General features: G+C 37.3%; 1 protein-coding gene across 2 annotated transcripts in view; it reads right to left on the bottom strand.

The window, feature by feature from the left end:
* SLAIN1 (SLAIN motif family member 1) overlaps positions 1-12,490 on the bottom strand; it is a 66,539-nt gene that overhangs the window by 32,724 nt on the left and 21,325 nt on the right. The gene's annotated exons all lie outside the window — the stretch shown is intronic.

Below are 12,490 nucleotides of genomic sequence, written 5' to 3'. Positions count from 1 at the left end.
ACATGTTTAAAAATTCCCTTTTATAGAAGCCATTTTCTCTTTAGGTCTGTGTGTCTGCTATAGTTTAAGTCAAACTTAAGGACAATAAAAATGGGCACAGACTGTGAGAAGAGGGCTTGTGGAAAAGTAATAATTTAATCTGAAAAGAACAAGGAAGAAGAGTGATCTAATAATTTGTCAACGATGAGATGTTGTCAAGCAGATTACAGACAGCTGCTTCTAATTTAGACTACAGCCACAATGCAAGCTGACAACCAGCTAGAATAACTTCCAGGTTCTACACTGCAATCATGAGGTAAGGTAACCAATATGTTACAGAATCTAATTATATGAAGAAATAGGCTAAATAATCTCATGTCTGAAAATAGAGGGCCCTCCCTCTGAAAGGACAGACTAGATTTTTACTAAGAGTCTTCACGCCTATGACTGGGTAAAGTGTAGTGGCAAATCCAAGCCACCACACTTTACCCAGTCAAATCTAAAAGCAGGCTTTTAGAAACCACTGTCGGTTATTGAATGGAAGAGTGATGAGAAGAGAATTTGAATAATCCTTCCTCCCAGTGTCTCCGAGACTAAAAGACTCTTCATTGAATTACGGCTTATCCCAGTAACAGCAAAGGCCTCTGACCCACTAATCTTAAGAGACGACAGAAAGTAAATAAATGAATTCAGAGTTCTGACCAAGGGAAAACTATCTTTGGCCCTAAAACTAACCCATTCATGATTTTATTAAAATATCTGCACATAAAACAACACTAAAATATACATTAAAGGCCTAAAACAGGAGTCTCTTTTCCTTCCCCACCCAGGCCCACTTTCCACTTTGTTTTTCATACTTCGAATACAATTACATAATTAGTATATAACTTTAAATAGACAATAGACAAACCAATCATCACCTTGTTGGTATCTGATTTCCTACCATGAAATGTTATTTAGTATATATGCACCTTCTCCATATCCATCTCCAGATCTGATAGATCTATTTTTACATTGTCAAGGTTCATTGGATTTTCATTCTATTTTATAGCTGTGATTGGGATAGCTATAAGGTGATCACTAGATATGACAGGACCAAAGTAAAGAAAGTAATTATTTTGCTCCAGATCACAACCACCAGGTGAAGAACATCACAGGCCTGAGAGTCAATCACTGTCTTATTTCATCTTCATCTTTCTCAGCTTCTCCTAGGTCATCTCCGAGGTCACTGTTTTCTAGATCTCATGCGATCTTTCATACTTGTACTTTTCCCACTGTTAAAATAGTGTGCACAAAGGGTAACACTTTCAACCATTTTAAGGTAAAATCCAGACTTTGCATAACCAAAGGTTTCTTTTGCTGCTACACTTACTTGCTTTGGTACAGGATTATAGTTTGAAAATAACTTTCTTCCTTAAAACTTTAAAGATAATATTAATTTTTATCTAGCATCCAATATTACTTATAAAATATCTGGTTTGTTATACTATAGATAAAATCCTAATAATGTTCAAATGAAGGAATAGTTTATCTTTAATTCTGGAGAATCTGAAATTCAATAAGCAGGAGATCTAGGTGCATGGCTTTTTTTCATCTAAGTTCATCCTGAGGATCTGTCAAAGAAATTTTCTTCTATTATTTACTGATTATTTCCTTTGTTCAGTATGTTCCTGCTTCTAAACTCCTGTTAAGACATGAGAGGTTCTGGGTCTGTCTTCTTCTGTCCCCTCACTTCTCTCATATTTTCCATCTCATTTTGGTAGATTCCTCTGGCCAACTTTCAGAGAAGCAGCTTGGTTCTTAGCCCTGTCCATTCTTCCTTTAGCACTTCTAAGAAATTAAAAATGACCAAAAAAAGTATGATTTAATTGCTTGTTTTCCCTGCAACTATCCTTTTACTGATCTAACTTCATTTATCTGAAAATACTATAAAAATGGAGGACAAGACTGAGCATGCATATGCATACACATTTATACAAGTACAGGACACACCCAATGACAGCAAATCTGCATTTCAAAAGACTAGTACATTTAAACACACTGTTCCTTGAAATACAACCTTACAACTATGACAGCAGAAAAAAATTAAACTCACAAATTGAAAAGAGCTCCAAAACTCAAATATATGAAAGTTATTACTATATAGAAATTTTAAGCTCCCAAATATTATAAATAACGGAGAATATCAACAAATCAAACCCTTATGTTTCCAAAGTAAATTAAGTGTCACAAGAACTTGGCCACATTTTCAACTACCATTTCTCACATGTAGTCACAAGAAATTTGGGATATTAATGAAAAAGAAGAAAACATTCCCAAGTTTATCTAAGACTCTCTCTTTAAAAAAATGCTAAAGCCTAAACCTACCCATGTTCCAAAGAATTTCTAAAACCACTATTTCACTCTCCACAGTTCACCAGATTTCCAAAAAAGGCTCTGCCTTCTGAGACAATTCAGGTAATATCCCGTAGCTTACCTGTTCGGTTATGTCACTCTTTTAATAAAAATTATTCAAATGTTTTTCAGCCATTTTAAGATAAAATACAGAATTCTTAACTGCCCTGAAGACGCTGCACACATGTCTAGTTTCTAGTTTCATCTAGAGTCATTTCCCTCCATTACACCCCCACCACGACAGCCTGCCATTTCTTCACATCATGTCCCATTGCAGGGCCTTTCCACATGCTATTGCTATCCTTCCTCCCCAGTGTCTCCGAGAGTAAAAGACTCTTTTTTGAGTTATGGCTTATCCCAGTGACAGAAAAGGCCTGGGACACACTTCCTCACCCCCTCCTCCCGTTGGATGGATGAACAGATGGACACACGGAGACAGACAGACAGACACACACACACACACACACACACACACGAGTTACTGGCTTAACTCCCACTGACTCTCACATCCCAGCTGATGCCTCACGTCTTTGGGAAATCATTTTCTGACCATACTCCTGGGTTAGGCTGCCATTTGCATCATTATGCTTCTTTTATGGGACAGGAAGAACAAAGAGCTGCTATCTGTGTCATCTGTTTTTCGCACCAGAATGCATGTTCCCAAGGCCAGGCACTGAGCTCATCTTGCTTGAAACTGCACCCTGTATTTAGCACTACGACTGTACCTAGTAAGTACTCAACATATTTCATGTATTGTAATCATCTGATCAAGCCCCAGTGTTTCAGAAAAAAAGAGTCTAGAAAGTCTTGCTTTAAACCCAACTATTCTGTAGAGGTCCCAAGAAACAGGTACCAACACCTACCAAAAAAAAAAACAAATGAATTTCACTACCATAGAGTCAAATTTAATCAACCATCACAGTAGTATGAAAGCAGCAGACAACTACCTTGGGAGAATCTCCATTGTTTTATTTTTTCCTTGGTGAAGATAGGTAACAAAATAGCATGTCAATAATAAATTCACCAGAACAACCACTATTGTTTATTTTGGTAAACACTTTTCGAATCATGGTGGCAATACAAAGTAAATCCAAAGAAAAAAACCACATGGAAACACAAGTACAAATTAGCAAAAGAAAAAGGGATTATTTAAGGAAATCTGGCAAACACATATCAGGTTATAGGGTATAATGGACTGACCCTGCAAATTTCATAGAAGCACAATCCCTGATTATCTGTTACTGTACTAAATCATTGCCAATACCGAAGTAAATGCATTGGGGCTATTCTGAACATAAGAGCAAAGCAACATAAAGATGTAATGAAATCCCATAGCTATGATAATGCATTTTCCATTTTCAGCACACAGGAATGACAGCACACATATCAGGAGACCCTGTCTCTGCACAAAAATTCCAACATGATTCCAGATTGTTTTTCCAGTGAGAAAAGAAATTATTTACAAAGCTTACCCAACATGAACCCTACAGACTAAGTTTTAAGTTTGTGTTCCAAGTTTGACAGAGCATCTCGAGACTAGAAATATGAGCTGGTGGAGATAACATCTTGGGCCAAGCAAGGAGAGGCTGGACAGATTCCAGAACACAGACATTTGATAAGCTTAATGTCTCACTTCAATCTGTGTGGATTTTAACAAAAGAAAGGGTCACTTGCAGAACTGTGGATTAGTCTACAACTTTCTTCTTCATCGGCTACATTTGGACATTAACACTCCTTTATAACAACTAAAATAAGATTGGGAACTGGTACCATATGAAGATAAAAGAAAAACTCAATGAATGGGGTAATTTCTATTCACATTTCCTTAGTATACAATCCCAGAGGAAATGACAGATGGTCATAGCGAAACATGAGCCAAGGATAGTAATTATGTAGGCCTCCACTATCTGTGAAAAGTACACCTACTCTGCTCAAATGTGACCTGTCCTGATTCAATAGTTACAGACATTCAAGTACGTTAAGCCAAGATAAGCTTTTATTAACTGGCCCCAAATTAACTAAGCCACATATTGGGCGTTTCAAATTACTTAGATTAGCTTTTGATCATTATTTGGTTATTTAACATCCCAGCCTCATGAATGAACTTACCAAAGACCCTAGATTAGCCTTATTTCAATTTAGGATATCAAGTGAGCTAATCCTACCCATGAAAGTTCTATGCAGTTTTGTTATTTTTATTCTAAAGGGGTTGAGGGGGGGTAGAAAGATGGGCAAGTTCGAAATGGAATACATACAGATCTAATAAAAAATAAAATAAAAACAACCAACTAAAGAGATTGTCTTGGATTTTCTATGATTGTTGAATAAACTACACTTACAAAACTTCTCAGTGTAAGATCCCTAACAAATACCTTTATTTGTAGGTATAGAAAACAGATACCCACCCTCTGCCAAAAAAAATACTTAGTTTTCTATGAAGTATAAGTAGCCAGGCAAAGAGGATTCCCTGTATTTTAGGTTCAATTTCTAAATGAAAATCTGTACATTAGGAATGTTTCTGTATATCTATGTAGTACTCCACATTTCTGAAGTAATTTCTCATTCAATATTTCCAGAAAACTTTCTAAAATAGCCCTGTGAAATCTGCTAAATGTTCCCACTTACTAGGCAAGGCCCTAGAAATAAGGGCCACCCTCTCAATCACAGTGGAGCAAGGATGAGGCATAACTATTAAGGTGAAAACTTCTGCCATATTCACTCCTTCAACAATTAGCACGCAACACCTACTGTGCGACGGGAGTTATTCCAGGCACAGAAAGGGTCACAGCAATGAACAAAACAGACTGAAACCCCCATGCTCAGAACTAACACTTTAATGAACACCACTCTGTTTTGTTTTTTTCAGGGTTTTTTTGGCTTGGCTAGTAGGATGCCATTTACAACACCAAATGTTCAATGAAAATTTTTGGTTTGGTTTGTTTTGTTTTGGCCAACTTAAAAAATTTAAACATACTCAAATTAGTCAATTACAAAAAAAAAAAATTCATTATTTAAAACATGTTGAAAAATGTATTAAGCACTGGTGATTCAAAAAACAATTTTAGGTACAGACTTCCATCTTCAGATGCTTAAATCTATTTTGAAAAAGGCACATACATTAACAACTAAATAAAAAGTTCACAAAACAGGGTGCCTCGAAATGGAAAGCAAACATCGTTAGGACCATCTTCAAAAGAGGAAAACCAGCCAGGATACTGAGCTGTGTTGGAGACTGCATACTCAAATAAGTGGCCAGTGTTTTGGGGGGAAAAAAAGAGAGATTATTGTGTTTTAGACTTTATTAGTTAACTTTATACTAGCAGACTGCAGATTTAGAGATGCCAGGAGATTTAACTTCTAGCAATGTTATTTCACTTTTAACATTACTTTCTGTAGATTATCCAAAAAAGCCATTTACACTGTTCAAATACAAGGGGGAGAGACCTAATATTTGAGCCATTATCTAATCTAATTTACAAATATCTGTTTCCTTATAACAACACTACAAAATAAATACAAATGTAAAAGAGGCTGAGAAAACTTAAGTAACTTGACTGTGCTGACTACACGATACATAAGACTTTATAAATTGTAAAATTTGAGTATTAAAAGATCAGCTTGGAAAAGAGGATAATAAGTTTTGCAATTTATAATAAAAAGTTTCTTACGGCCAAGCACAGTGGCTCATGCCTATAATTCTAGCACAGAGAGGCCAAGGTGGGCAGATTGCTTGAGCCCAGGAATTCAATACCAGCCTGGGCAACATGGCAAAATCCCGCCCCTACAAAAAATCTGCCAGGTATGGTGGCACACATCTGCAGTCCCAGGTACTTAGGAAGTTAAGGTGGGAGGGTCACCTGACCCCAGAGAGGTCAAGGCTGCAGTGAGCCATGATTGCGCTACTGCACTCCAGCCTAGGCAACAGAGTAGAACCCTGTCTCAAAAAAAAAAAAAGTTTCTTATATCCAAGTCAATTAATATTCCCTATAAGAATTAGGGGCATTAGATACATATTAGTCATATGTAGTAATATACTATATACACGAAAAATAACTATCTTATTGTATCTTTTAAAAAATATTTAACCATTTGCAAAACTGTGGATGTGAAGACAACGTTTTTTTTTTTTTGAGACGGAGTCTCGCTCTGTCGCCCAGGCTGGAGTGTAGTGGCCGGATCTCAGCTCACTGCAAGCTCTGCCTCCCGGGTTGACGCCATTCTCCTGCCTCAGCCTCCCATGTAGCTGAGACTACAGGTGCCCGCCACCTCGCCCGGCTAGTTTTTTGTATTTTTTAGTAGAGACGGGGTTTCACCGAGTTAGCCAGGATGGTCTCGATCTCCTGACCTCGTGATCCGCCTGTCTCGGCCTCCCAAAGTGCTGGGATTACAGGCATGATCCACGGCGCCCGGCCGACAACGTATTTTTTAGCAGTATTTTAAAAACAGTGATAATGTAGGTGCTGTCTCCCTACAAAATTAAATCTTATAAAAATCCCTTTCCTTCATTTTCTTCAGAAAAAAACTTTATGCAGAAGGGCAGAATTCTAATAAGCTTGTTCTCACAACCTCAAGACAAGGTTTAACTATGTCCCATACATTCTCTCATAACTTAGCAAGTTTTGTTATCTAGATCCAGGGTCAAAAGTTATCAGATACATCATGAAAGCTTTTTGAGGACTCTATGAAATCACAAAGGTAGGCAGCAAGAAGAGAAATAGGCCTGGGACCTGCAAGAAGTTACAATCCAGATGAGCTCATTAGCAATTGTGCAGTTAGAGACAATCTTGGGAGAAATGCAGCCAGATGGACCTACAGAAACCAACCTTGACAAACCCTTACTCAGATGGCTTCTTGGGGATGCTTACTCCATAAACAAGGAGGGACGGCTAACTTGCCACCATGGCTAACTTGCAGCCAAGAAAACAGCCTGGGCTAATGGCCTAGGGTAAAGAGGAAATAAGGTAGAAGAGGGTTTAAGACCAGCTCCACCCACCAGAAACATTCTGGCTCCTCTCAGCTATGCCCCTCTCCACATTTCCTAGAAGGGAATTAATCTTTACTTTTTGAAGAATTTTCTTTTCAAAACATGAAGGTCAAAAAAGAGGAACCAAGTTTCAAAAATATTTGCTCAAATATTACATAAGCAGCATCTCATCTGAAGCTCCAGGCTCACATTAAGGAACTTCTACCTATCTGTCAATGAAAGAGTTAAGAGTATGAGACAAAAGCACAACGCAGAGAGGAAGAGGATAAAAAGGAGAGGGTAGTTGTATCCTTTGTTTACCTCTCATCACTCCTACTCATGGTTGTGAATTTCTTAGTGAAGCGTCTTTAATTTCTGTGTGTATAGAGGGAGATGTATAACTCCTAAGGACTTCAATTAATCACCTTGGAACAAAATGTGTAAGATAAATAGAAACTGATTGTTTTAAAGTAAACATGCCTGTGAATGGGAAAGCAATACTGCAAGCTGATACTTCAGCTAATGCTAGTCTACGCCCTGAATGTAAGACGTGGCTAATAAGGAAATGTTGCAAGGACCCCAACCCATTTTAAGTATTCAAAACCAAAACTGAAACAGAAGTAATAGTGACATTGGGTTCAAAAAAAAAAATTAAAGCATTCATTTACTTTAGCAGCAGCATCTACTTTGTGTCAGGTACCCTTCTAGGAGTTAGAGAACTGGTGCTCAACAACACAAAGTCCATTCCCTTGGGCAATTTATATTCAAATGAAAAGAAACAACCCTAGTCCCAAAGAAAACACTCAGTAATATCTGTTACTCAAAAGTGCTGACTGCCCAAGGGAGAAATTAAGTCTAAACAAAAAGAAAAATGCTTTATTAGAGAATTATTGAAACTTCAAAAATATAGAAAGCTTGTATTATTCCAATTAAATCTTTATACTATGTTATGAATAAAGTGTGGGTCAAAACCATAATTTTTGGTATATGTCAATTAACCATCATTGACAAAGGACCCCCTTAGTTGGAAGCCAATAAGTCTTCTTCAATATGGGGGATTAACTATGAATTCCTCCCTATTCTCTTATAAAACCACACTACAGTAACAGTTAAACTCAAACTGTGTAAGCCCATAGGAAGACTGAATGGGACAGGAGACAATTATCACACTGGGGATGGTCACAACATCTTAGAAATGAACAGCAGAAACAGACTTGAGTTTTGACATCCATCACTCTGTGGCCTTACAGCAAAAAGAAACTAATAAGGACCTGGCAAGGTTCTGGAATCACAGGTGCAAAGTACCACAGCGGGTAGGGAGTTCTGTGGTGAAGTGAAAAAAACCAGATAACTGAAAATCTGTAGGAAAGCACTAAAACCCTCCAGCTCCCCACCCTGCCTGCTCAGGCAACTGTTCCTCTCCTACTTTTATCAAAGACAGGCTTCATTACCTGAATAAACTGAAACAGAAAGCCACTAGATTTAAGGATACAAACACAAATAAAAGTACCTTACAGATCTGGAGGACTAAGTGAAAATCTGAATACTAGAAGGTGAGCTTAATGAGGGCAGAGACTTAATATCTGTGCTGTTCACTGATGCATCTCCGTCACCTACAATGGTACCTGGTACATAGAAGTCACTCAATATGCAGCAGAAGAGTTTAGAAGTTGTGTTTTTTTTTTTTAAATCTCCAAGAAAGTAGAGCAACAACAACAACAACAAGATAAGAATAGAAAGCGAGAGAGAAAAATATAAAATTTGAACATCAATCCAGGCGACTCTGATCCACAGGAGTATCTAGAAAGAATAGAGAAAACAAGGGCGGAGGGGTATGAATACAAAGAAATAATGCAAGAAATTTTGCAGAACTAAAGTTTCTAGCACCCACAAAATAAACAAAATTTCAGAATACCAAGAATAAAAGACAATATTCTAAAATATTCATGTTATTTTAGGTAGAAAGGTCACAAATAAGAATCAGAAATGAGAACGGTGCCGGACTTCAAAAGCAACCCCGAAGCTAAAATATAATGGAATAATGCCTTCTAAACTCTGTGGGAAATGGTTTTTAACCTAGAATTCTATACCTAGCCCAAAGAACAATCCTGCATAAGGGTGAAAGTAGGAATAAAGACATTTTCAAACACAGGAGGTTCTCAGAATTTACCTCCCACATATCCTTTTTCCCTCTGCTCTCCCAAAAAAGCAAATGCAGAAATATTCCTTTCTTTTAATGGAATAGAAAGGAAAGTATTTGTATCTCAGAAGCAGGTAATATAGCACTGAAGAGGGGCCAGAGGAATTCCCAGAATAAGGAAAATAAAGTCCCACCATGATGGCTCTTCAGAAGCTAAAGATGACTAGTTCTAATTAGAGTAAGAGAACAGGGCGCTGCCTGAAGGAACAGTAACAAAACAAAATTCTTGGATTTATGTGTCTCATACTGCGGATGGTTCATGAGGAGAATTTGGGGATAAATTAATGACAAGGACCTTGTCTTATAAATTATAACAGCAGCAACAACAACAACAACAACAAAACTAAGCATCTTTTTCCAATGAATTCTTAAAAAAAATGTTGGATGGGCTGGGCACAGTGGCTCACGCCTGTAATCTCAGCAATTTGGGAGGCCGAGGTGGGTGGATTACCTGAGATCAGGCATTCAAGACCAGCCTGGCCAACATGGTGAAATCACATCTCTATTAAAAACACAAAAATTAGCCAGGCATGGTTGCGTGTACCTGTAATCCCAGCTACTTAGGAGGTTGAGGCCGAGAACCCCTTGAACCCAGGAGGCAGATGTTGCAGTGTGCTGAAATTGCGCCACTGCATTCCAGCCTGAGCACAGAGCAAGAATCTGTCTCCAAAACAAAAAAGTTAGATGGAAAAAGAAATGATAAAATATTGCATGGCTTGAATATAACTTTCTATCATAATAAATACTGACGTCCCCTAAAGTTGGTAAAAGGTAACATAAAAAGGACATGCAGAGAAAAAATATAGGAGTGAGGCGTAAAGGAATTAAATCTTCACCATCCAAAGTTAAAAGCCAATGGATAATGTTTAAAATGAAAAATTCAAAGCAATAGCCATATAAACATGGAATTTAAAAAGAGAAGTAAACAGTAAAACCAAAACAAAGAGCTTTTCTTAAGTGCCTCTGGGAAATAAAAGGGGCATGAGAGATTAGGGCAGCAATTTGATATTTGTCTTATAACAGTTGTAAGACTATTTTTTAAACTATAGACATATTTTATAAAATACAAGTTGAATTTTTTAAAAAAGAGAATTTTCTCCAGTAAACAACCTAATTGGTTACTTCTTATCTCAACAGGATTGTGGATTATGGATCTCTGGAATAAAAACATTTAGTCTCACAGCAAAAGAAGTTTTGAGTTTATATACAAATTAAGTAAAAGACTAATTTTGATTTTGAAAAAGTCGTTCTCTAAACTTTTACAGGACGTTTAAATAAATTACATCATGAACAAAACTGCAGTATGCCAGTTCACATCCTCATGACCTCACGATTCTGCCTGAGCTCCACATCAATGAAAGGAAAATCGGATAATGAAGCACTTAGTCTAATATCTTAATAGCAACCACCGATTAGGATTATTTTTACTTTTTAAAAGTTTCTCTTCTATTTTTAGAAAAAAAAAATCTAACCTTATATGTAAATCTATCTAGTGTGCAAATGACATAAGGCCGGGGTGGGTAAGGCCGAAGGTACTCCAAATCCAGCCCACCCCTGCTTTTGTAATAATTCACCAGCTAAGAAAGGTTTTTATATTTTTTTAATAATTGGGAAAAATATATACATTTTGTGACATGTGAAAAACCACACAAAATTCAAATGTCAGTGCTCGTAAGTAAAGTTATATTGGAACACATCTTCATTCATTAATTTCTGCATTGATCATTGTTTTCTGGGCATGGCTAAGTTGAACAGTCATGACAGAGATTATGTAGCTCACAAAATCTAAAATATTAACTGTCTTCTTTCAAAAAACGTTTGTTGACCCCTGACATAAAGGACTGTAATTCTGAATTCATTTTGAATTTTACTTCAAATTATTGAGCCAAATTCTTATATTAAAATATAGATATAAGTCACTGAGTCAAGGATTAAGTAAGGAGACTTAGGAATGGTCTTTATAACCCTTCAAAGAGTTAAGTACAAAGGGATTTAATGGTTTGTGTATTATCTGTTCTCACACTGCTATAAAGATACTACCTGAGACTGGGTAATTTATAAAGAAAGGAGGCTTAATTGATTCCCAGTTCCACATGGCTGGGGAGGCCTCAGGAAAGTTGCAATTATGGTGGAAGGTAAAGGGGAAGCAAGGCACGTCCTTATATGGTGGCAGGAGAGGGAGAAAGTGAAAGAGTGAGGAAGTGCCACACTTAATACCATCAGCTCTCATGAGAACTCCCTATCTCGAGAACAGCATGGGGGAAAGTGTCCCCATGATCCAGTCACCTTCCACCAGGTGCCTCCCTCTATATGTAAGGATTACAAATGGAGATGAGATTTGGCTGGGAACACACAGCCAAACCGTATCCGTTTTCTTAGAGTCACTGAGGTAAATGGGAACAGAATGAATACTAGAGCCCCCAACTCTGAGATGGCTGCTCTGTTAGATAAGCATCTATCACCAAAGTTTTAACCCTAACATGCCTTTGTCCCTACACTGCTCTTCAACTTTCCATTATTAAGCCACCTGTTTCATTTTAGTTAAAATGTTAATAAGATACACTATTTCATCCCACCTTCCAAGTATTTAAAGCAGATTTCTGTTGATATTTACTTATGACCATGCCAATACAGCAGTACAGAATACTGGTTAAGTATGGAGTCTCTGGTGTCAGAGAGACCCTGGCTTTGACTCCGTCCCCGAGTATCATTCTGCCTTGTAACACTGGGAACTTCTCTAAACTGAGTATTTCTCACCTCTAAAGGTGAGTTCAGTTAGACTGAATAAGATGAAGGATGTCAAGAATGTAAAGGTAATGAATGTTACAGAATTAAGAGCTCTAGAAGCATTATCTATTATACTTTTTCTTATGTCCAAATATGTTATTCGTTATCCTCGAAGAGCTTCATGGGCAGTGTACTCAAATATCAGTGTACATGAGAATCACACTGGT

Source organism: Macaca mulatta, chromosome 17 (assembly GCF_049350105.2).
Source record: "Macaca mulatta isolate MMU2019108-1 chromosome 17, T2T-MMU8v2.0, whole genome shotgun sequence".
Classification (NCBI taxonomy): domain Eukaryota; kingdom Metazoa; phylum Chordata; class Mammalia; order Primates; family Cercopithecidae; genus Macaca; species Macaca mulatta.
Note: the sequence above shows the minus strand (reverse complement) of the source record. Positions and strands in the feature narration are given on the sequence as shown.